General features: G+C 40.3%; 1 long non-coding RNA gene across 1 annotated transcript in view; it reads left to right on the forward strand.

Annotated features, from left to right (window-relative positions):
* Positions 1-16,743, forward strand: part of LOC135221414 (uncharacterized) — a 135,337-nt gene extending 118,594 nt beyond the window's left edge. Inside the window, exon 3 of the long non-coding RNA XR_010315935.1 lies at positions 16,670-16,743. This is a non-coding gene — a long non-coding RNA (uncharacterized LOC135221414). The remainder of the gene's footprint in view (positions 1-16,669) is intronic.
* Positions 16,744-23,245: the final 6,502 nt, after the last annotated feature.

Here is a 23,245-nt window from a genome sequence, read left to right on the forward strand (position 1 = left end):
CCGTATTATTATGGAAAATTAAGTTATTAAAGTTCGACCATTCAAGCAGAAGCCCACTGCAATGTTTTAATTGTTTTAAATTTGGACACCCGTCAAAAGTTTGCAAAAACGAAAAAATGTGGAGAATGTGCACTTGATGCCAGGTGTTTAAATTGCAGATCAAATCATAAATCCACTGACCGGAGCTGTGAGCTGTATAAGTCGGAAGAAGCTGCCCTTAACAAATCCAATTTAGAACATAAAAGTGTGGGATATGCCAAAAGACTATTAGATAAATCAAGTAGTTATGCAAAGGCACTAAAATCAAACCCACCTAGCACTGCCAATAGTTCTATAAAAAGAAATATACCATCCAATGATAAAATGCTGCATGATGAGGTAAGCATATTGCCTTCTGAGGCTTTGCCACAATGTATTAACAGTGGGGCATTGCCCATCCCCGTACAACCTTCGTCCCCCATTACAATTAGTAGTAAAAACCTCTCTCAGGCCATGTCCTTGCCTGATTTGATGGAGGTTCCCACTTTCAAACCAACTTGCCTGGTGCACCTGTTGTGGGGAAGGTGCAAAAACCTAGAAGCCCACCACCTATTAATTGAAAAAGAGAGAGACCTCCATCTCTCTCACCCTTCATCAGAAACATTAAAGCTATGACGTCAAATAAATTTGATGTTTTATCTGTTGATGTTTCTGATCAACTGGAAGATAACTTGAATAAATCAGAAATTCAAGTTGAGGTCCACCATCCGCCTCAACAAATAGATCAAAAGGACACAAAGAAAAAGACAAACGTAAAACCCAATATATCAAGACCATCTCTAAAGAAACCTACAGGAAATAATGTTAGATTAAAAGTTGCCAGTGGGAAGACCTCATCCAATATGTCTTCCAGAAGTGATCCATAGTTTTCTCCTCCATTTTGCAATGGAATTGTCAGGGTTTAAGGGCCAAATATGAAGAACTTAAGCTACTAATTCATGAGCATTCCCCCATAATTGTATGTCTACAGGAGAGCAATCTTGATGCCTAATACTCCCTTGTCCTCGAGAGTATATTAGCTATAGAACACCATATAATCAACAAGCAGGGAGCCATGGCGGAAGTCTCATTTACGTTCGTCGAGATGTTCCCCAAATATCTTTGTCTATTCGTACACCTCTGCAGGCAGTTGTTGTACAGATTGATATAGGAAGAAAATATACAATATGCTCTCTGTACCTACCTCCAAATGATAATATTTTGTATGATAATTTAGTAGAGGTGATTCAACAAACTCCCCCAACCTTTTCTCTTACTGGGAGATTTGAATGGTAGACATCCTTTATGGGGCGATGTTTTAGCAAACACAAGGGGCAATATTATATCATCAATTGTGGAAAATGAGGATGTTGGACTCCTTAATACAGGAGAGAGCCCACACTTTCATGTCCAGACAGGTACCTTGTCATGCATTGACCTATCAATCGCAAGCTCTAATTGCCTTCTCGATTTTGATTGGAGGACATTAGATGATTGGCCATACTAGTGATCATGCACCAATCATTATCAACACTAACAATGGTCCAACTTTACAGAGATCGCCACGATGGAATCTTGACAAGGCAGACTGGGGTAGATTTCGTGAGCTAAGCGAAATTGAAGGGAATGCAGAACAGTTTGAAAATATTGATGATGCCATAGACATGCTGAATGGAACCCTTCATACAGCAGGAGTCAATTCAATTCCCAAAACAACAGGGTTATTCAAACAACGACCAGTCCCCCCTGGTGGTCTTCAGAACTAACTGCCCTGCACAGAGCCACAAGAAGGTCTTTAACCCGATTGCGCAGACGCCGTACTGAGGAGAATTTAATTATATACAAGAAATGTAGAGCACAGTTGCTACCAAGAAGGTATCCCATTCCATGTAATGATTTTTTACCTACAATTAAGAATTGTTTTATTTATAATCAATTGGCCAAAAGTATTGGGTAAAGCGTTAGCTGAGAATAAGATGAGAGAAACAAAAATAACAAATGCTTATAATCCCCTTGGAAATATAACGTTATGCCCCGAAAGTGGGAGACTAACTCTTTGTCGTCTCCGAATTGGTCACACTCGGATGACACATGAGTTTTTGCTAGCTGGCCAACACCAACCATATTGTGGCGACTGTTTGAGTACCCTTGACCGTGAAGCATTTGTTGACTGAATGCCCCACTTATAGCACGGAAAGAAATAGATATCTGTTTGAGGCTCGAGGTGAGGATGGCAGGTTCATCCTTACCAAGATTCTTGGACATGATGTGTCATACAATGCAAGTGGCATTTTAGATTTATTTCAGAAGCAGGTCTTCTGAAAGCTATTTAACTTTTACAATGATATATTTGCTTTTTATGGTTTTAATTGCATATAATTATATTCTTTATAATAACGATATCGGCGTCAATGACCTTCGATGTCAGGATGCCAGAGAACTTCCAATCATTCATTCATTTATTCTCATACTTGTGATATCGTGTGAATGGAGAATGAATGTGTGACTGGCTTCTCTTCCTTCTCTTTTCTTCCTTCATCCTGTGGGCAGAGGCAGCGGTAATCACATGCTGGGGACAGGACGACTGTGCATGTAAGCTAAGTAAATGAGCTCCATTCTATCTCTTTAGTTAGGGATAGAAGCATTTATCCGTCCCTTCCGTAACAAGGGGGGAAGCGGACAGCAGTAAGAGACAAACCCAATGCTTTATATTTGGCCTCTTATAACTTGAAGTTCTTGCTTGCCATTCATAAGATGTACGCGTGCCCTCCTTCTTATGAATTGGTCCAGAGGTCTGGCTGCTGATCCTGCAGTATCTCACTCTGATCAGTTAGACAGAGGCTAGGTGTGTGTTTGTCCTGCTCTTAAGACCAGGGAGGGTAGCCAGGGTGGGCAAACACCAGTCTGTTCACAAGACTGCATTCCACCTACCAATAGGTGAGTCTTCCTTATGTAAGGAATTTTTATTTTTCCTTTTCCAAACTCTACAAACCTGAGGTCTTTTATATATAGGCCCACCTCATGCCACCCCTCACTCTGCTCTTGGGCCTAAAGCAAAGTGGAATGTTTACATCCAGTCGGGCGGGTCTCCTGACCATTGAACAAGCAGTTACTGCCTAACTACCTTGTTACTGAATCTTACGACTGGTTCCAGCTGGCGCTGAAAGTTAATACCTTATGTAAAGGACCTCAGGTTTTTATAGTTAGGAAAAATACAATTTACTTTGAAAAATTGTGATTTTTTTGGAACCTATCCTCATCTTAAGTAGAATACCAGTAGTCGACTACCCGGGTTACCCTTCCATTCCAGCCAGCGCCCCCCTGCGGACCCTTTCTCAGCCCTTCGCAGCTCTTCTAGCAGGGCTGGGACTCCTACAGGTACACCCCTAAGACCAACTTCTTGGTCCATTTCCCCCTAAGCTACTCCCTCCTCTTAAAAGATAAGTCTCCCATTAGTAGTTTGAAGTAAGTATATGGTGTCGGCACAAATCACAAATTCTTGGTAATTAGTATTTTTCCCAGCTATACTTAACTCGAACTACTCAAGTTTCAGACCCACCCTACCGTCCCAGAGTACCTTAGGGCAGGAACCGTGTGGAGAGAAAAGCACTGAGGTTGTGGGTCGCATGGCTGTGACCCTCAGGGCATGTACCTGGTTAGGTGTGGAAGGTGTAACCAGATTTTTTGGTCGGGACAGGATTGACATCATCCAGGATTCTCTTAATTAAAGTAGTTCAAAGTAAGAATGGCTAGGAATAATACAAATTACCAAGAATGTGATTTTTTCTGTAAATTGTCCAACCTAAAAGTTTACCTGGCCTGAGTAACTGCATATAGATACATTTACCTGTCAATTAAGGGTTAAAAGCACTTCAGTTAACAAAAAGTAACCTTGTCCCATATATAAATAGTTTCTAGAGATCTATGTTTGCTAAACAGAAACAAGAAAATATCAGAATAGAGTTAAATAGGGCGAAATAATCCTTTATGCTGATTTTTCCAAACCAAAATAGATTGCTTTTTTTGTATATTATAATACTATATGTAGTAATGTGAGACTACATCCAGTATTATTGGATACAGTGAAGTCAAGTATAACTTTAAAATTAAAGTTATACTTTAGTTATATTTGTATTTTATGAGGGGATCTCTGCGCTTATACAAAGTATATACTGATAACCAGAACCAGAAAACAACACCAACTATTAATGAAGAAAATAACTAATTTTAGTTCACATATTTCAGTCAATTTTCTACTTAACCCTTAAACGCCGAATGGACGTATTAAATGTCGAGTCAAAATCTCCCCCGATTTCCGAATGGACGTACCATACGTCGGCTCAAAAAAGTTTTTTTTTCAAAATTCGCGGAAAAATACTTATAGGCCTACCAGCCGAAAACTTTTGAATCACGCGCCTTCCTGGGGGATGCTGGGTAGTTCACGGATCAAGGCTTTGTTGTGTTTACAATTGTTACACAGGCGCGCAAGCGCGAATTTCTTATCGCACTAAAAAAGTATCAGTGACACATCTCAAAAATTATTTTGTCACTTTGACATAATTTTTGCACCGTTTTAAAATTATCCGTTACATGAAGTACATAAAGTTTTATATATGGAAATGTGCGCAATTTCATGCACAATACAACTAAAAACAACCCATGGTTGTAGCTTTTTATCAGTTTTTGAAAATATTTTCATATAAAAAAATGATAAGTGACAAATTTTCAACCTTCGGATCTAATTTTGACTACCGAAATGGTCGAAAAACGCAATTGTAAGCTAAAACTCTTATATTTTAGTAATATTCAATCATTTACCTTCATTTTGTAATAAGTTGGAAGTCTCTAGCACAATATTTTTATTTATGGTGAATTTATGAAAAAAATAACATTTTCCTTACGTCCCGCAAAAGCGGTAAACTCTTCCGAAAAAATCATACGTGCGATTGTGGTAATGTTTGCACCATTTTAAATTAGCCGTTACATAAAGTTTTATATATGAAAATGTGCGCAATTTCATGTAGAATACAACGAAAAATAATTGAAGGTTGTAGCTTTTCTCATTTTCGAAATATTTGCATGTCACGATAAATAGAAAAAAAACCACGTTCGGTCAACGTTGACTCTACCGCAAATGGTCGAAAAACGCAATTGTAAGAATAAAACACTTATATTTTAGTAATATTCAAATCATTTACCTTCATTTTGCAACAAATTGGACGTCTCTAGCACAATATTTCGATTTATGGTGAATTTATGAAAAAAAACTTTCCTTCCCTCCACGCGCGGATTCTCCGCCATAAATCTCTGAATTGCGTACATCGAATTCTCGGAAAATTTGCTCCGTTTCATATTAAGGCATTTCATTAAGAGTTTTATATATGAAAATGTGCGCAATTTTAAGTTAAATATAAGGAAAAATATTTGAAGGTTTTGCTTTTCTCATTTTCGAAATATTTGCATATAAATCACATTAAATAGAAAAAAAAAACCAAAAAAACCTGTTTTCGGTCAAACTCTTTGAAACTCTACCGAAATGGTCAAAAAATGCAATTGTAAGCTAAAACTCTTACAGTATAGTAATATTCAATCATTTGTATTCATTTTGAAACAAATTGGAAGTCTCTAGAACAATATTTAGAATTACGGTGAATTTTTGAAAAAAACATTTTTTTACGTCCGCACGTTACGAATTCGTACATCATTTTGTGATAATAATTTCCAGTGTTGCTTTTATTGTTTTACAATGTATTATATATCAAAATGATTGCAATTTAGTGTACAATACAACGAAAAAAAGAAACTCGTTAGCTTTTTACCGTTTTTTGCACAGCATGATTTTAATACAATTATGTATGAATATTTTTTTTTGCTCCCATATATCGCATTATTTTCATATGATAATGATATTATTTTTGGAAGCATTCTGATGATTGCATACTAAATAAACTTCAGCAAATGACAAAAAAAGGAGCCAAAAATGAACTCTTAATCTTCAAAACTAAGCGCGCTGTGATTTTTTGAAAGAATTATTTTTTCCGCTTCCGCGCTCACTCAAAACCGGCTCCGGCATTAGGGGGAGTTTTTTATTTTTACCGCTTCGGCGTTTAAGGGTAAACACTTTATATAAAGAAAAATAACCTTGTCACATATGCATAGTTTCTAGAGATTAATTTATGCTAAATAGAAGTATAACTGTAACTTAATTCTGACTTCGTGAGATTTAAGATGAATTTTTGTTTTGAAGGTATGTCTGATCCAACAATTTTGCACATCAAGTAATGAGAAGAAATTCTTTCAGTTCATCATGTAATCAGTGAAATACATACATATCAAAAATTATGTATTTTACTTAAAACACACACACTTTACATCTTCAGCCTCTTGTAAGCAAAAAATTTCTCTTCCTCGTACGTTAATACAGCCTAAAACATGATTGGTTGGTCTGTCAACCAATGACAGCTCTACTTCTGTTCTAGTTATAGACCTTAAAATCACAAATTTGTGTTCAGCACTATGGTTGAATTGCCATGATCATGATTATTTGAACTGCTGATGGCAAAAAAATTACCTCAATTTGCCTTTATAAGTTTTCTCTCTCTCTCTCTCTCTCTCTCTCTCTCTCTCTCTCTCTCTCTCTCTCTCTCTCTCTCTCTCTCCATGAAAACAAGAATTTGATTTTAACTTTAATATAGTGGAATGAAAAATTTTACTCAGTCTTATGTAGTGATGTGTCATCACTTGCAAATCCTGTACTCGGACTGTCCTCAAACGCACAACTGCAAAGTGATGATGACTAGTAACAATAAAGAACAACTCACTCCAAGGTCAATATGGTGAAATGTATTTTATAGTCTTATATAATTAAAATTCAATGGTTGAATTACAGCTATTTTGATAGTGTATATTTTTGTGTTTTACATAATGTTTTTGTTAAAAACAAAGTTTTAGTGAACATATGGTCTTAATTGTCCCACTATTTTATTATTTATGATCTTAGTGATCTCAGATTGATTTAATAGCAGTACATATATTATATATAATAATAAATCTTAGTGAAAAAATAACAGAATGAAAAACATGAAATAAAAGGGGAAAAAATGCTTTTCCGGCAATAGTGTTGAGTGTTTATGCTCGACCTCACAGTTCCGAAATCCAAAAATTCCAAAAACCAAGACTCATTTGGCCCCATGTTTATCTTTGGTCCCTTATGGGTTCAGTTGTGTCGTATAAAGTTAGTGTTGGGTAAGGCTGATAATATAATCAAGCGCATCCTGTAATGGCAATCTCATATTGAATAATGGAAAATTAGTAATTGGTAAATTGATACTTTGTTAATTTAACCCTTTAATGCCGATAGAACGTATTAAACATCGATATAAATTGTCTGTTGGGTGCTGATTGGACGTTGGTACGTTGACAAAGTTTTTTTAAAAATTCGCAGAAAAATTAGTTATAGGCCTACTAGGCGAAAACTTTTGAATCATGCGCCTTGGGGGATGCTGGGAGCTCACGGATCAAGGCGTTGTTTTGTTTACAATTGTTACGCGGGTGCGCAAGCGCGAATTTCTTTCTTATCGCACTAAAAAGTATCAGCGACACATCTCAAATTATTTCGTCACTTTGACATAATTTTTGCACCATTTTAAATTAGCCGTTACATGGAGTAATATATATGAAAATATGTGCAATTTCATGTAGAATACAACAAAAAAACTCATGGTTATAGCTTTTATCAGTCTTAAAATATTTTCATATAAATAACGATGTGCCAAAATTTCAACTTTCGGTTAACTTTGACTCTACCGAAATGGTAGAGAAATGCAATTGTAAGCTAAAACTCTTATATTCTAGTAATATTCAATCATTTACCTTCATTTTGCAACAAATTGGAAGTCTGTAGCACAATATTTCGATTTATGGTGAATTTATGAAAAAAACATTCTTTACATCCGTGCGGTAACTTTCATCCGATTGTCGTAATGTTTGCACCATTTTAGGTTAGCTGTTACGTAAAGTTTTGTTCATGACACTTACCTGTCAGATATATATATATAGCTATATATATATAGCTGTATTCTCTGAAGTCGACAGAATTTCAAAACTCCCGGCACACGCAATGATCGGCCAGGTGGTTAGTACCCATTCCCGCCGCTGGGAGGCGGGTATCAGGAACCATTCCCATTTTCTATTCAGATTTTCTCTGTCGCCGGTACTGTAAACACCTGTTTCCAGTACCTCCGCCAAGGATTTTGAAAACTTATTTTGCCTTGAGTATCCTGAATGTCTTTTGGTTTTTTGACTGGATTTGTGGCTTGGCATACGCGATCGTGGTTTGAATTTGGATTTGGCTTTGACTTTTCATTAAATAAGATGTCTGGAACTAACTAGTTCTACTAGTTTCAGTGTGTAGTGTGCAAGAGTGTAAGGTGAGGCTACCGAAAGCTTCAGTAGATCCTCACTCCGTATGCACGAGATGTAGAGGGCATGTTTGTTTAAAGAATGATAGATGTAAAGAGTGCGAGAGTTTAACTGATAACGAAAGGAAGAATAATGATTCTTACGTATGTAAGCTTGAACGTGATAGAATCAGGAGGTCTTCTTCCAGGAGTGCTTCTGTTAAAAGTCAGGGTAGTAATTTACCTGATTCTAACCCAACTGTAGATGTTGTTGCACCTAACCCTGTAATATTGCCTCCGGGCAATGAAGTGGTATCTACAGAAGGGAATGCCCTTGTTATAATTATGAAATTGATTCGTAACCTAGAATTGAAAGTGCTCGCGCTCCAAACAAAAGTGAAGTGTAGTGAGTGTGTTCGTGCCCCTAGTGTTGTGGAGGGGGCGTCAGATTGGTCCCATAACACCTCTAGGCCTAGACCTCTGTCTGACTCCCAGGACTTAGGGAATGGGCTAGTCGAAAGCCGAAGGAGAGTTACGGGAACTAACCACCGGTCTGGCGCCCCTTCGGCAGGACCTGTAGACGCATCCCAGGCTGCCAAGGATCATGCACGAGCATGAATTCTGAGAGAGTGCTTTTCGTCCTCCGAGGCGTCTTCCCCTCACCGGGAGTGGAGCTCTCGGAGGACCTCTCAAGATGGGAGCGGTAAAGATGCAAGATGTCGCACAGGTGCCCGTCGTCTTTCCCGCCGTCTTAAGAGAGGTTTTAAAGAAGAGGACGCTTCACGTCCTCCTTCTCGACCTGCACTTTTGTCCTCTCCTGAATGTTTCGAGGACATTACTCCACAGAAGAGATTCAAGATGTCTTCAGATGAGGACACTTTTGAGTATTCAGATCGTCCTGAGTTTATTCCTGAGAGAAAAGAGAGGGCGTCCCCTCGCCCATCGTCTTCTCACAGGATGAGTCCTTCTCCTGATCGTGGATCCTCTCCATCCAAGAAGAGACTTGTAACATTGCCTCAACAAATGGCTTCGTTTTTCGCAAGAAGAGAGGAAGAACCCCGTCGTAGAAAGGACCTTTGGTTACCTGTTAAGAAATCCAGGCAGTCTCCTTTGTCTTCTCCTCGTTCTTTGACCTCCCCTGCTTCGTCGCCTTCTAGAGGACGTCAACTCAACCGGAAACGCAAAAGCGTTCCCTGTGAGAGAGTTTCTAGAAGAGATGGAAGTTACATAGGCGCTAGATGTCGCACAGGCGGCCATCGCCTTTGTCAGGAGGTGGAGAACCTTCAGAAGACTCGTCATGATGTTCGTCGGTTCTCTGGGGAGGACCCTCGACCACTTCAAGATCGGCACGAGACTGCCCAATGTCGGGGACCTTTCCTAGATGCTTCTCGAGATTTGGATATCTCTCCTCGAGAAGTACTTCAAGATTCTTCTGAGCGTAAAAAATCTTGAAGCTATTGTGACGCTATACGTCCGATATATCAGGACGTCCTGTTCAGCGAAGCTGTCAGAAGGAATTAATTCGGAAGCGTTCAATGCAACATGGAATTCTTCAAGATAGAAACTTTCGACAAGAGGACGCTCACGAGGACGCCCCTGTTGAAGCTAGACGTTCTAAACATAGTCGTTCATTGAGAACTTGAAAGGGACACCTTTGAAGACGATAGACGTTTTCCGTATCATGACTCGCCAGGACGCTTGTGAGGACGAGTTTGTAGTTGCTAGACGTCCTTCAATTCAAGACTACGGTCGTGAGGACGCTTTGAAAGATGCGAGACTTCATTCACATTGGGAGGAGCGGCAAGAAGCTCGCGAGGTTGCTTTTGAGGACGTTAAACGTCATAAGCGTCAAGACGCTAGCGCATACAATCGTAAGGATGCTTTTTCAGGCGCTCGATGCCTCTTACGTCGGGACGGTCTTCAGGAAGTTAATAAGGACGCTTTGGATGACGCTAAGCGTCCTGGACGTCAGGACGTCCAAATCAATACTGATATTGCTCTTCAGGATAGACGCCCTGCTCTTCAAGAAGATGATCAGGAGCAGGATGCTACGCTGGGAGTTCCTTTACAGGAACGTGATAAGGACTCGAAGATGACAACGAAGCAGAAACTAATTTCTTCGTCTATCCCTACTTCAGAAAGAGGCTCCCTTTTACGAACGGGACCTCGAGGTATAGTTACTTTCCGAGCTTCCGAGGACCCTTCTGTGATTACCAGAGAAGAAGGAGAATCTTCAAGTGAATCTTGGCCTGCCGATGAAGAAGAGCCTTCGGAGTCATCATCGTCAGACTATACAACGTTGACTCGCCTTTTGAAAGACTTGTTCTCTGACAAGTTTCAGGCTCCAGTTCCGCTCTCTCCGCCTTCTCAGCTGACCTCTTCGAAGGCAAGGAAAGCGCCTGGTTTTGTTAAAATGGCTACATCGCTCTCTACTAAAAGAGCGTTTAAAAGAATGCATGATTGGATGGAATCCAGAAAGGCTAAGGGCAAGACTTCCTTTGCGCTACCACCAGCGAAACTAAGCGGAAGAGCTGGAATCTGGTACGAGACCGGAGAAGAAGCAGGATTGAGGCTTCCTTTTTCTGCTCAAGGTGATTTCTCCAATTTAGTAGACGCATCGAGGAGGTCTTACCTGTCATCAGCTAAAGTGTCATGGACGATGTCAGAAATGGATCACCACCTTAAAGGCATTTACAAGACGTTGGAAGTTTTTAACTTTAGACTGGTGCTCGGGTGCTCTAGACCTGCAGTCTAGGAGCCCTGACTCTATTTCATTAGAAGAACTATCAAGTTTCCTGTCGTGCATGGATAAGGCAGTGAGGGATGGTTCCGACCAATTGGCATCCCACTTCGCAACTGGAATCCTAAAGAAACGTGCACTGTAGTGTAGTTTTACCGCTAAGTCTGTGTCGCCTGCGCAGAAGGCGGAGTTGTTATTCGCTCCCTTTTCTTCTAATATCTTCCCACAAAATATGGTGAAAGATTTGTGTGTGAATCTTTAAGAGAAAGCCACACAGGACCTTTTATCTCGGTCATCTAGACGGCCTGCGGCTCAATCTTCTACCAGAGTCGCTCAAGCTCCTAAGAAGTTTCAGCCATTTCGTGGCAGAGCTCCCCCTAGAGCTACCTCTAGAGGAAGGGGCTTCTCGAGAGGCAAGACTCCTGCAAAAACTAGAGGAAAGAAATGACGTCTCTGCCCTTCAGGCACCGGTTGGAGCGAGACACTCGTTATTCGCAGAAGCTTGGAGAGAAGAGGGGCGGACACCTGGTCCCTCGAGATAATCGAGAGGGTACAAGATTCCTTTCCTCTCTGTTCCTCCTTTGAGCGTGAAGCTTGTAGACCTGTTGTGTCATACCAAACGCCAAAGCAACAGATCCAACTCGATCTCCTCGATCAAATGTTAGAAAAGAGAGCCGTAGAACAGGTTCTATCATTGGTTTCCCCAGGCTTCTACAACAGGTTATTCCTGGTTCCGAAGCAGTCTGGGGGATGGAGACCTGTCCTGAACGTCAGCAGACTGAATCTTTTCGTAAGAAAAGAGAAATTCAAGAGGAAACTTCTCGGTCTGTTATGGAGCCCTAAGGCCAGGGGATTGGATGATGTCGTTTGGACCTACAAGACGCATACTTCCATGTGCCCGATCCACCCTTGGTCCAGGAAGTTCCTGAGGTTCGTATTGAAGGGACAGGTCTTCCAGTTCAGAGCTCTCTGCTTCGGCCTAAGTACGGCTCCTATGGTCTTCACACTTCTCATGAGGAACGTAGCGAAGTGGCTTCATCTCTCGAAAATAAGTCTCACTCTACCTAGACGATTGGCTCATCTGGTCGTCGTCGGAGGCAAGGTGTCTGGAGGACCTGCATACGACGTTGCAGCTGACGAAGGCCCTGGGCCTATTAGTCAATTTCGAAAAGTCCCATCTGACCCCGACACAGTCCATCGTGTATCTGGGGATTTAGATGGATTCAGCAGCTTTTCGAGCTTTTCCAACTGTGGAACGTTGGCAAAAATGCTTAGAAAAAGTGTCGGCCTTCTTAGGGAGAGACACATGCTCGGCGAAGGAATGGATGAGTCTGCTGGGGACCATTTCTTCGCTGGAGAAGTTTGTTTCCCTGGGGAGGTTGCACCTCAGGCCGCTCCAGTTTTTCCAGTCAGAAAACTGGGAAAACAAGGAGAATCTAGAAGAGACTTTGAGAATATCTCAGTCGGTCATAGACCACCTGAAGTGGTGGCTCGACCCAGTCAAACTTTTTCGGAAGGATTGTCCCTCGAGCTACGGAGCCCTACCTAGTGGTGTTCTCAGACGCGTCCATGACGGGCTGGGGAGCCACTCTGGGGAAGGAGGAAGTGTCAGGCCTCTGGAGAGGGGAACAGAGGACTTGGCACATAAACCTCAAAGAATTGGAGGCAATTCGGTTGGCTCTTCAGTTCTTCGAGGGACTAGTTACGGGCCGAATTGTTCAAATCAATTCAGACAACACCACGGCGCTTGCTTATATAAAAAAGCAGGGGAAGACACACTCTTGTTCCCTGTTCAAGATATCGAGAGAGAGTCTGCTTTGGACAAAAGAGAGAACATAATGATATTGACGAGGTTCATTTCAGGAGTCCAAAACGTCCGTGCGGACATCCTCAGCCGTCGAAATCAACTGCTTGCAACCGAATGGACTCTGCATCTGGAAGTCTGCCAAAAGTTGTGGAGACTTTGGGGGGGGACGCCCAGTAGTAGATCTATTTGCGACATCGAAAACAAAGAGGCTTCCTGATTATTGCTCCCTGTTCTAGACCCAGGAGCTGTAGCTGTAGATGCGTTTTCTATGGGACTGGACGGGGATGGATGTCTACGCCTTTCCCACCGTTCAAACTCCTGGGAGAAGTTATCAGGAAGTTCGCAGCATCGCAAGGAGCGAGAATGACCCTGATAGCCTCGTTTTGGCCGTCAAGCGACTGGTTCACAGAGGTCATGCCTTTCTGGTGGACTTCCCAAGGATTCTACCAGAAAGAATGGATCTACTCAGACAACCCCACTTCGAGAGGTATCACAGAAACCTCTCTGCTCTGAGTCTGACTGCATTCAGACTATCGAAAAGTTGGCCAGAGCGAGAGGTTTTTCAAGAGCGGTGGTAAAAGCTATTGCCAACGCAAGAAGAGCTTCCTCTTGAGCTGTTTACCAGTCGAAGTGGGCTGTCTTTAAGAGATGGTGTAGGAGGAAAATAATTTCCTCCTCCAAGACCTCTGTGAGCCAGATCGCTGATTTCCTCCTCCATCTAAGGAATGTGGATAAACTACTGTCCCAATGATCAGAGGGTACAAAAGCATGTTATCAACTGTTTTCGACATAGAGGTCTAGACTTGACTAACAATAAGGACCTTCATGATCTTTTGAGGTCCTTTGAAACAGTGAAAGTACCGCAACTGAAGATCGTCTTGGAACTTGGATATATCTAAAGTTTTTTTGATATCGGGTCCTTTCAAAACCTTTGCATATGCCTCTTTAAAGGACTTAACAAGAAATGCTATTTTCCTAACTGCTCTGGCCACGGCAAAGAGGGTTAGCGAGATTCAAGCCATTAGTAAGAATTTGGGTTTCAGAGGACATGATGCAGTTTGTTCCCCGATTCCTTTTTTTCTAGCAAAGAACGAAATCCTTCCAATCCTAGGCCCAAGACCTTTGATATGAAGGATTAACGGAGATCATGGGACGAGAACCAGAGAGAGTCCTGTGCCCTGTCAGGGCTCTCAAATTTTATCTGGAAAGAACCAAACTATGTAGAGGCCTATCGGACAGTCTGTGGTGTTCCGTAAAAAGGCCAGACTTACCAATGTCGAATAACGCCCTAGCGTTCTTTTTAAGAAGGACCATCAGAGAGGCCCATTCTTCATGTTCAGATGGTGATATGAAGCTTCTGAAGGTTTATGCGCACGAGGTTAGAGCTGTAGCAACTTCGGTGGCATTTCAGAGGAATTTGGCACTCAGTGACATACCGAGTGCCACATTTTGGCGAAGCAAACTCTGTGTTCACTTCACACTACTCAGGGATGTGAAGATGGCATATGAGAATTGCTACTCGCTTGGACCATACATAGCCGCAGACAACAATCTTCGGGGGCGGAAGCAGCACGAATCCTGTCCTATAGAAAAGGGATAGGTGTGCTTTTAATTTATGGTTTTGTTTTATGGTTGTAGGGTCGGCCGCTTGAGGCGGACTTCCCTTTCTGTAGCCTAAGAGTGTAGGGGAATAACGTTCGTTAGGCTAGGTCAGGTGGTGGTTTTATGCTTCGTTGCCCTCAGAGTATGGTCAATATGGTCTGGTCGCATTGTGGTCACGCTCCCGTTGACAGATCATCTAGAACTCACCAGCTATACAGGTCACTACCTTGCTGGAGAGACTAGTAAAGCAGAGGCAGAATTGGGTGACAGTAATCACAATGTCAGCTATGCTAACAGGTAAGGAACCAAGATGTCAATCATCTGCATGTAATTTGTTTCCAAAATCATTCTATTCTGTCCCTTCCCACTTCCAATGGTGGGATTCAGCTATATAATATATATATATCGGACAGGTAAGTGTCATGAACAAAATTATATTATGATACAATAAAGTTTGTTCATACTTACCTGGCAGATATATATAATAACAAGTACCCATCCACCTCCCTCAGGGGACAGTGGCACTAGAAAATCTGAATAGAAAATGGGAATGGTTCCTGATACCCGCCTCCCAGTGGCGGGAACAAATGGGTACTAACCACCTGGCCGATCCACTGCGTGTGCCGGAGTTTTGAAAATTCTGTCAGACTTCAGAGAATACAGCTATATATATATGCCAGGTAAAGTATGAACAAACTTTATTGTATCATAACAATATCATTTTATATGTGGAAATGTGTGCAATTTGCATGTAGAATACAACTAAAAACAACCCATGGTTGTAGCCTTTTATCAGTTTTGAAATATTTTCATATAAATAACGATAAGTGGCAAAATTTCAACCTTTGGTCAACTTCGACTCGACCGAAATGGTAGAAAAACGCAATTGTAAGCTAAAACTATTACATTCTAGTAATATTCAATCATTTACCTTTATTTTTCAACAAATTGGAAGTTTCTAACACAATATTTTGATTTATGGTTAATTTATGAAATAAACTTTTTCCTTACGTCCTCGCGGTAACTCTTCCGAAAAAATCAAATTTTTTTGTCCGATTGTCGTAATGTTTGCACCATTTTAAATTGCTATTACATAAAGTTTTATATATGAAAATGTGCACAATTTCATGTAGAATACAACTAAAAACAACCCATGGTTGTGCCTTTTATCAGTTTTGAAATATTTTCATATACAAATAACTATAATAGAAAAAATTTGTCCTTCGGTCAAGCTTTAACTTGACCGAAATGATCGAAAACTGCAATTGTAAGCTACAACACTTACAATCTAGGAATATTCCAACAGTCTAGGAATATTCCGTCAATTACCTTCATTTTGCAAGAAACGGGAAGTCTCTAGCACAATATTTCGATTTATGGTGAGTTTTTGAAAACTGCTTTTTTCTTTTTTTACGTCCGCACGTTACGAATTCATGCATCATTTTGTGATAATATTTTCTGTGTTGCCTTAATCGTTTTACAGTGAGTTATATACCAAAATGATCACAATTCAGTGTACAATACAACGGAAAAAAAGTTAACTTGTTAGCTTTAACCATTTTGCTCACAGCACGATTTGAATACAATTATATATGAAATTTTGTTTTCGCGCTATCATATATTCCTTATTTATATATGATGATGATATTTTTTTTTTCACTTCTGATGGTTGCTTACTAAACTTCACACAAAGACAAAAAAGGGAGCCAAAAATTAGCAATTAATCTTGAAAACTAAGCGTGCTGGGGTTTTTCGAAAAAAACATTTCTTCCGCTTTGGCGCTGACTCCCAGACCCCGCCGGCATACGGGAGACGATTATTATTATACTCCTTCGGCGTTAAAGGGTTAACAGAGAGAGCAGTAATTTTTTTATAAGAAATTATAAAAAAAGAAACTGATTTTTTATGGTTTACATTTGAATGATTCAGTTTCTCTCCTTGGAAGGGGACTTACCTTATATTTATTGGCTATGAAGTAAAAACCAAGTCATTTTTGCTATGATTAACATTTGTCACAGGTAGTTTAGTGGAAGTGGAGATTTCATGACATACTAGTACCATACTTTTAAGACTGGATTTTAGACTTATTTTATTCTCTTTCAGTTTGCAATGTTCCCCAGTAGTGATGATGAGGATGGGGTTGAGATGAATCCAGATACTCCACCCTGTGAAAAACCCAGACAAGGTGGTAATAATTCTAATCGCCTTCCATCTTCTCAAAGAGAGGGAGTGTGTGTTTTTTTTGTGGTGGCACTCTTATTAGTTATTTTTGTCCCAGGAAGTATTGTCCTCGTGTTGGACTAATATTGAAATGGAGTAGGGAATTTAATTAACAAAGAAGGAAAAACAATTACACCGGAAAAAACAGACTATATACTCTATAATAACTCTTATATTCATGTTTTAGAGCTTCATGGGGAGAGAGAGACAAAAAAAATAGTCATAGAGCAACTATTTGCTATCTTTAAACTCTATTGTTTGAGGAACTGAAGAAGGGAAAGTTGCCAGTATAGAAGAATTTCAATAAAAAAATTTATTTTCTAAAAAAAAAAATAGATTTTACGCCATGGTAACATGTTGTTATCGCGTAGTGCATCTAACTGCATTGGATATGACCTCCCTAGTAAAATATCACTTGAAAATATTTGTGCAAATTTCATAATTTTTTTTCAGTGTTGGGAGCGCATTGAGGTATCTAGTACTTTTCTCCCCTTCCCTCAGTCAAAGAAAGGAGTTCCTGTCTTAATGAGCTTTTGGTGTAAATGCAAGCAGTAGAAGATGTGGAATGCTCTGTGATTTTGTTTTAGAGTTTTATTGTTTTTCAACCATTTATGTAATGACAATAATGCCAGACATGAAGTTACAAAATCCAGAAAAAATACAAATGAGACTAGCATAAAGTAAAAAAAAGGAGCAAAAAAAGGAGCAGTGTGTGTGTGAGCGCTATAGGCTTTGAAGTACAGTTTTGGTATCATAGTTATCTCTGCATACTGTAATATCCTTCAATAAAACGTGATAAAACAAAACTTAAGCATCTCACCCTCTCCCTGTATGGGAAACTGCTGCCCTGACCATCAACCCGCATAATGCTTTCTCTATTGTTTCACTTCCTTAAAGCAACACATACACACATACTGTATATCTTGGTTCCTTCCCCGGGTCCAGCATATAATAATTAGTTTTTCCATCCAAACCACGGAGTTGTATAGAATCTACTCAGGCTGGGTGGATAATGCTGATAAGTTTTTTTTTTTTTTTGGGGGGGGGGGTTTTTTTTTCGGGGGGGGGGGGGGGGCGCTGATGGATGGATGTTTTTTTTTAAGGAGACAGGAACACCAGAGTTAGCGTCAGGGGAGAGGGAGCAGCCGAATTGTCCAGGTAAGGTGAAGGTTAAACCCCTCCAAGAGGGAAGAATCAAAACTGCAATGTTCCCTCTTCCTATAAAACAACCTCCCCTGCGACTTAGGCCAAGCATGACATTCCGGGCAGGAATTCATTGCTGTACAAAAATTTGCTCTGCACATACTGCAAGTTTTATGGGGATCTGTAGCTGACAACGCCCAAAACCTAGAGCACTGGAACCCCTGAATGCCCAGTGTAACGGCTCATGTTACAGTCACCAAAATACTCTTCAGTTTCTTAAAGCGTCCATATAACACCGATATGAAGTCCACAATACGGTGGAATTATACCACAAACTCAATAATCACAGCCCCAGAATATTGAAGTAGATTCCTTTTATCCAGCTAGAGTCAGTCAGGAAACTTCAGATGGGAAACGTAAGGTGAGGACACCTCTACTGCCAGGTGGCTGATTGTTTCAACAAAATCAGACTTTTCTAATCTTTTTCACTTCAGGAAACATTTAAGAACATTGGTAGGAACAATGACCAACTCAGATATTACTAGATTGGGAAAGAACAGCTTTTTGGTCTATGCAAAGTCTTATAGACAAGGCCACATGATCTCTAAACTGAAAAATACTAATATGATAAAAGAGGTCAAACCACACTATAGTTTTAGTTATGTTAAGGGAGTGGTTTTTAGTCAAGACCTATATGAACTGTCTGACGAGGAATTGCTGGAAATGTGTGATGATAAGTGTGGAAGATTTTTCAAGGTTCCAAGGTCAAGAATGATTATTTTTTCACCTTTTCCTTTCACTAATGATGAAGTTCCTGATTATGTATATGTTGACAAGGAGAGATTTCATGTTAGACCTTTTAAGCATAGACCACTCCAATGCTTCATATGTTTTTGGATATGGCCACTCGTCAAAGGTGTGTACTCGAACCAATTATGTGCTGCCTGCTCTTTACAAAAAGCATGAAGGCGAACTGTTCTAATCAATATTATGTATAAACTGTAAGGGTAATCATAATGTAAGGCATGAGGAATGTGAGTCATTTAAAAAAGAAGTGGCAGCCATAGAGAAAGCTCATGCTGAACATCTAAGTATTGGCCTGGCAAAAAGACTTTGTTCCCAAGACCTCAATATAGTGATGTAGTGAAAATTGGAAAATCGAATAAAAATGATCAAACTAGGATGCCAACTTCAAAGCCAAAGCTTCAGCTATCCCCTTCTGAGCTCGAAGTACGTTCAGCATTTCCGCCTTCATCCAAGAAGGCTCCTTTGTCCCCTCCGATGGGCCTCCTCTGGGATTCTGGGAGGTCTCTCGGGCTTCTGATGTAGAAGCCTCACAGGCAGCTTCACTGCCTGATCTGGGTATGTCCCAGAATGACACCTTGATCAGTGCACCTCATAAGGCTCAGGTGCACCCTGCAGAGACGGTGCCTCTTAGAAATAAGAGACCCCGCACTCCTTCATCATCTCCACCTATATCCCCACACCATAGTAGGGTTACCCAAGAGAGGAAATAGCAGGTCTCTTGAGGATCTGCCAAGTTCTTCTATGAAACAAAGACCAAGACCAAGTCTTCCAGACCAGCCCAATCCAGTCCAAAAAGTAAAAAAAAAAAAAAAAACTAAGAGTAAATAATGGCTCTATGTTAGTGGAACATACGAGGTTTCCATTCAAACAAGAGAACAGGTCCGGGTCCTTTTCAAGGAGCATAATTTAGCTGCCCTTTGTTTGCAAGAGACTAAACTTGGTAATGTTTCTCCTAACTGTGGACAGAACTTTATTTTTCACAGATCTCCACCACCTGTAGGTGAACGTTCTCATGGTGGTACATGTATTATTTGCGGCCAAGTCATACCACAAAAAGTTTTATCAAATTAGACTCCATACTGCAAGCTTGTGCACACAGATTTTCATCAACAAATGGGGTCACTCTGTGCTCTTATATCTAGAACCTGGCCTAGAAACTCGATTATTGGTGGACAGAGCTGGCAATCCAAGACAATTAGATGTTGAGATTTGCAATCACTTTTAGACCAACTACCTCAGCCTTTCATTCTGATGGGGGATTTCAATGCAAAACCATACTTTGTGGGTGGAAAGGTAGGTGTGATCACCCGTATAGTCTTATAATTGAAAGATTAATAGATTGCAATGATGAAGTTTTAATGAAACAACGTTCTCCTACAAGGTTTGTTGTAGCCCATAACTCTAGTTCAGCAATTGATCTTACAATATGTTCGTCGTCATTACGATTAGACTATAAGTGGTTCAGTGGATGAAAATCTCTATGGAAGCGACCACTATCCCATCCATCTTAAGTATGTACAAAATACACCCTCCCATCTTTACCCAAGTGGAAGGTAAGGAGGCAGATGGCAGCTGTATGAAAAATCTACCCAAGGTCAATCGTAAGGCCAATGAATTTCCTTGCCCCTCAGCTGCCTACGAATATCTCGCTAGTATAATGATTGGAGGGGCAATGATGTCAATTCCTAAAAAACATCAGGGAAACCCCGTCGTCCACTGGTACCTTGGTGGAATAGTAAATGTGCCTTGAGTAGGAAAAATTGCAAGAGCTAGTTACAAGCGATATCGAAGGCGTCCTGTCTTAGTTAATAGAATAATACAACAAGAAAAAACCTCGCCAAACAAAAGCATGTCTTTAAAGAAGCAAGGAGGAAATCCTTCATTAAGTACATATCAGAATTAAAGTATAACTCGCCACTTTCTCTGGTTTGGGATAGAATCCGTAAATTACTAGGGAAATTTTCCCCTTCTCCTTTACCAATTTTGAAAATCAACTTGGTAGTTATATCGGATGCAAGAGAGGTGGCAGAGGCTTTTGCTCGGCACTTTTCCAGCATTTCAAGCCCCAGTCACTACTCCCCTGAATTTCGCAATATTAGAAACATGACTATAGTTAATCCGCCTGTTTGTTCTAACTCTGAGGCATATAACCTTCCATTTAGTATTGTCGAATTCGAATATGCCTTATCTTTGTCCTCTCCAACATCACCTGGAGAAGATGATATATTTATGCCATGATTTCTCATTTACCTCTGGAGTCAAAAAAATTCTTTGTCGATGTTTTAAATGAAGTTCTGGTGCTCAGGGACTTCATACAAGTTGTGGAAAAACTCTGTCATAGTTCCTTTTTTAAAAACCCGGAAAGGACCCTAGTCATCCCAAAAGTTATAGGCCTATTGCTCTTACCAGCTGTGTCTTTCAAGATTACGAACGAATGGTGAATTTTCGTCTGATATGGTTATTAGAAACAAAGAGCCTGTTGTCGAAGAGGCAATTTGGCTTCCGCAAGAATCGTAGTACTTTGGATCCCTTATTATGTCTCACACGTGAGATTCAGAATGCTTTTGCAGTTCAAAATCAAACCATTGCAGTGTTCTTTGATCTGGAAAAAGCGTTTGATACTACCTGGAGGGCAGGTATTTTAATGCAGCTGGTGAATGGCGTATTGGTGGCAATATGTTCAATTTTGCCAAGGACTTCCTGTCTGACCGGTACCTTAAAGTTAGAATTGGGTTCTACCTTCTCATCAGAGTATCTTCAGGAAGAAGGCATTCCACAGGGGAGTGTGCTTAGTCCAACCTTTTTTAATATTGCCATTAACAGTTTACTTGAACATCTCCCTGTTGGAGTAACTGGTCAAGCATTCGCGGATGATGATGATGTTTTGTGTAGTAGAGTACTGCAGTTGAAGCTTGTACTAAAATTCAGATTGCAATTAATGCTGCTACTACCTGGGCTAATAGTAAAGGTTTCAAATTTTCTGCTGAGAAAACTAAAGCTATACGTTTTTGTAGAACACGTAGAAGGGAAGAGATTCCAACCTCATTTTTTAGAAGGTTCTATTTTGTTGTATGAAGATGAAGTCAAATATTTAGGAATTATTTTTGACAAAAAATTGACTTTTGCTAAACATATAAATGAGACTGCAGTAAATGTAAACAACGTTTTTTTTGTTTTTGCAATATTCTTAAAGTTGTTAGTAACCTGAATTTTGGAGCTGACCGTACTACTTATTAAGAATTTATCAGGCCCTATGCTTGAGTAAGATTTGATTATGGATCTCAGATTTATGGCTCGGCATGTAAGACCTTGTTAGGCAAGCTGGATGTAGTACACAATATGGCATTGCGTTTTTGTACAGGTGCTTTTTAAAAACGTCTCCTGTTGAGAGCCTTTATGTAGATTCTGGTTTCCTCCTCTCTTCATTCGGAGGGAGGAACAGGGTCTCCGATATTTGTCACGAGCACTAACCTCTCAGTCTAATCCAAATTTTAAGTATATAAAACATCCTGTTGACAGAGCACCAACTAAACCTACATTACCTAAGCCCCTGAAGTTAGATTAAACATCAGTGCGACGAGAGGTAGGCCTTATTCCGTCCACTGGTTATGGAAACAACATTTTCTAAATTCCCTCCATGGTGTAGGCCTCCTTTAGCCTATATTTGCCAAATTAGAGACAACAAAAAGATCAGCTCAAGTGTTCAGCTTAAAAGTAGCTTCTTGGCCCATGTTTCTGAGCATAGTAACTAGATTGCTGTATATACAGATGGGTCAAAATCAGCAAATGGAGTTGGATGTTCTGTCATCATCGGTGAGAGAACAATTAAAAAAAGCCTCCCTATTAACTTCTCAATTTTTAATGCTGAGATTTATGCTATTTTTAGTGTTTTAAAATTTATTTTAGTGCAGGTAGCACTGGGGACTCTTATATTATTTATTGTGATTCCCAGAGTTCTCTATCTGCACTACAGAAGTTGATGCCATCTAATCAACTCATTCAAGAGATGCAGGATTGGCTGGTCCTCCTGCATTCTCGAAAACACATCAGTGTGAAGTTTTTTTGTTGGGTTCCCTCGCATGTGGGAATTTGTGGTAATGAGCTGGCTGATACAGCCGCTAAGCAGGCAGCTTCCTCCGGGCTTCCCACTCTGTGAGGGTTCCCTGTGAAGATTTAAACTTTTTATTAAATCATTTTGTAGGACTAAGTGGCAGAATCACTGGTCCAACTAAATAACAATTTAAAGCTGAAATCGATCAGACCTTCTGTTCATCCCTGGTCACCTTCTGTTGGGATGGAGAGAAGATCTAGTATAGTTTTAACACGCCTGCGTATAGGGCATACATTTTAACACACAGGTATCTTTACAATTGGAGCATTGAGGAACCTGCCTCTCTGCTCCACTAGTTAAATGTTGGCATTACAGTGAGGCATATTTGTTGACTGTCCTGTTTATTTTAATCATAGGCGTCGGTTTGGTTTCACCAACAAACCTTTGTCAGATATTTT

Source organism: Macrobrachium nipponense, chromosome 2, assembly GCF_015104395.2.
Source record: "Macrobrachium nipponense isolate FS-2020 chromosome 2, ASM1510439v2, whole genome shotgun sequence".
Classification (NCBI taxonomy): domain Eukaryota; kingdom Metazoa; phylum Arthropoda; class Malacostraca; order Decapoda; family Palaemonidae; genus Macrobrachium; species Macrobrachium nipponense.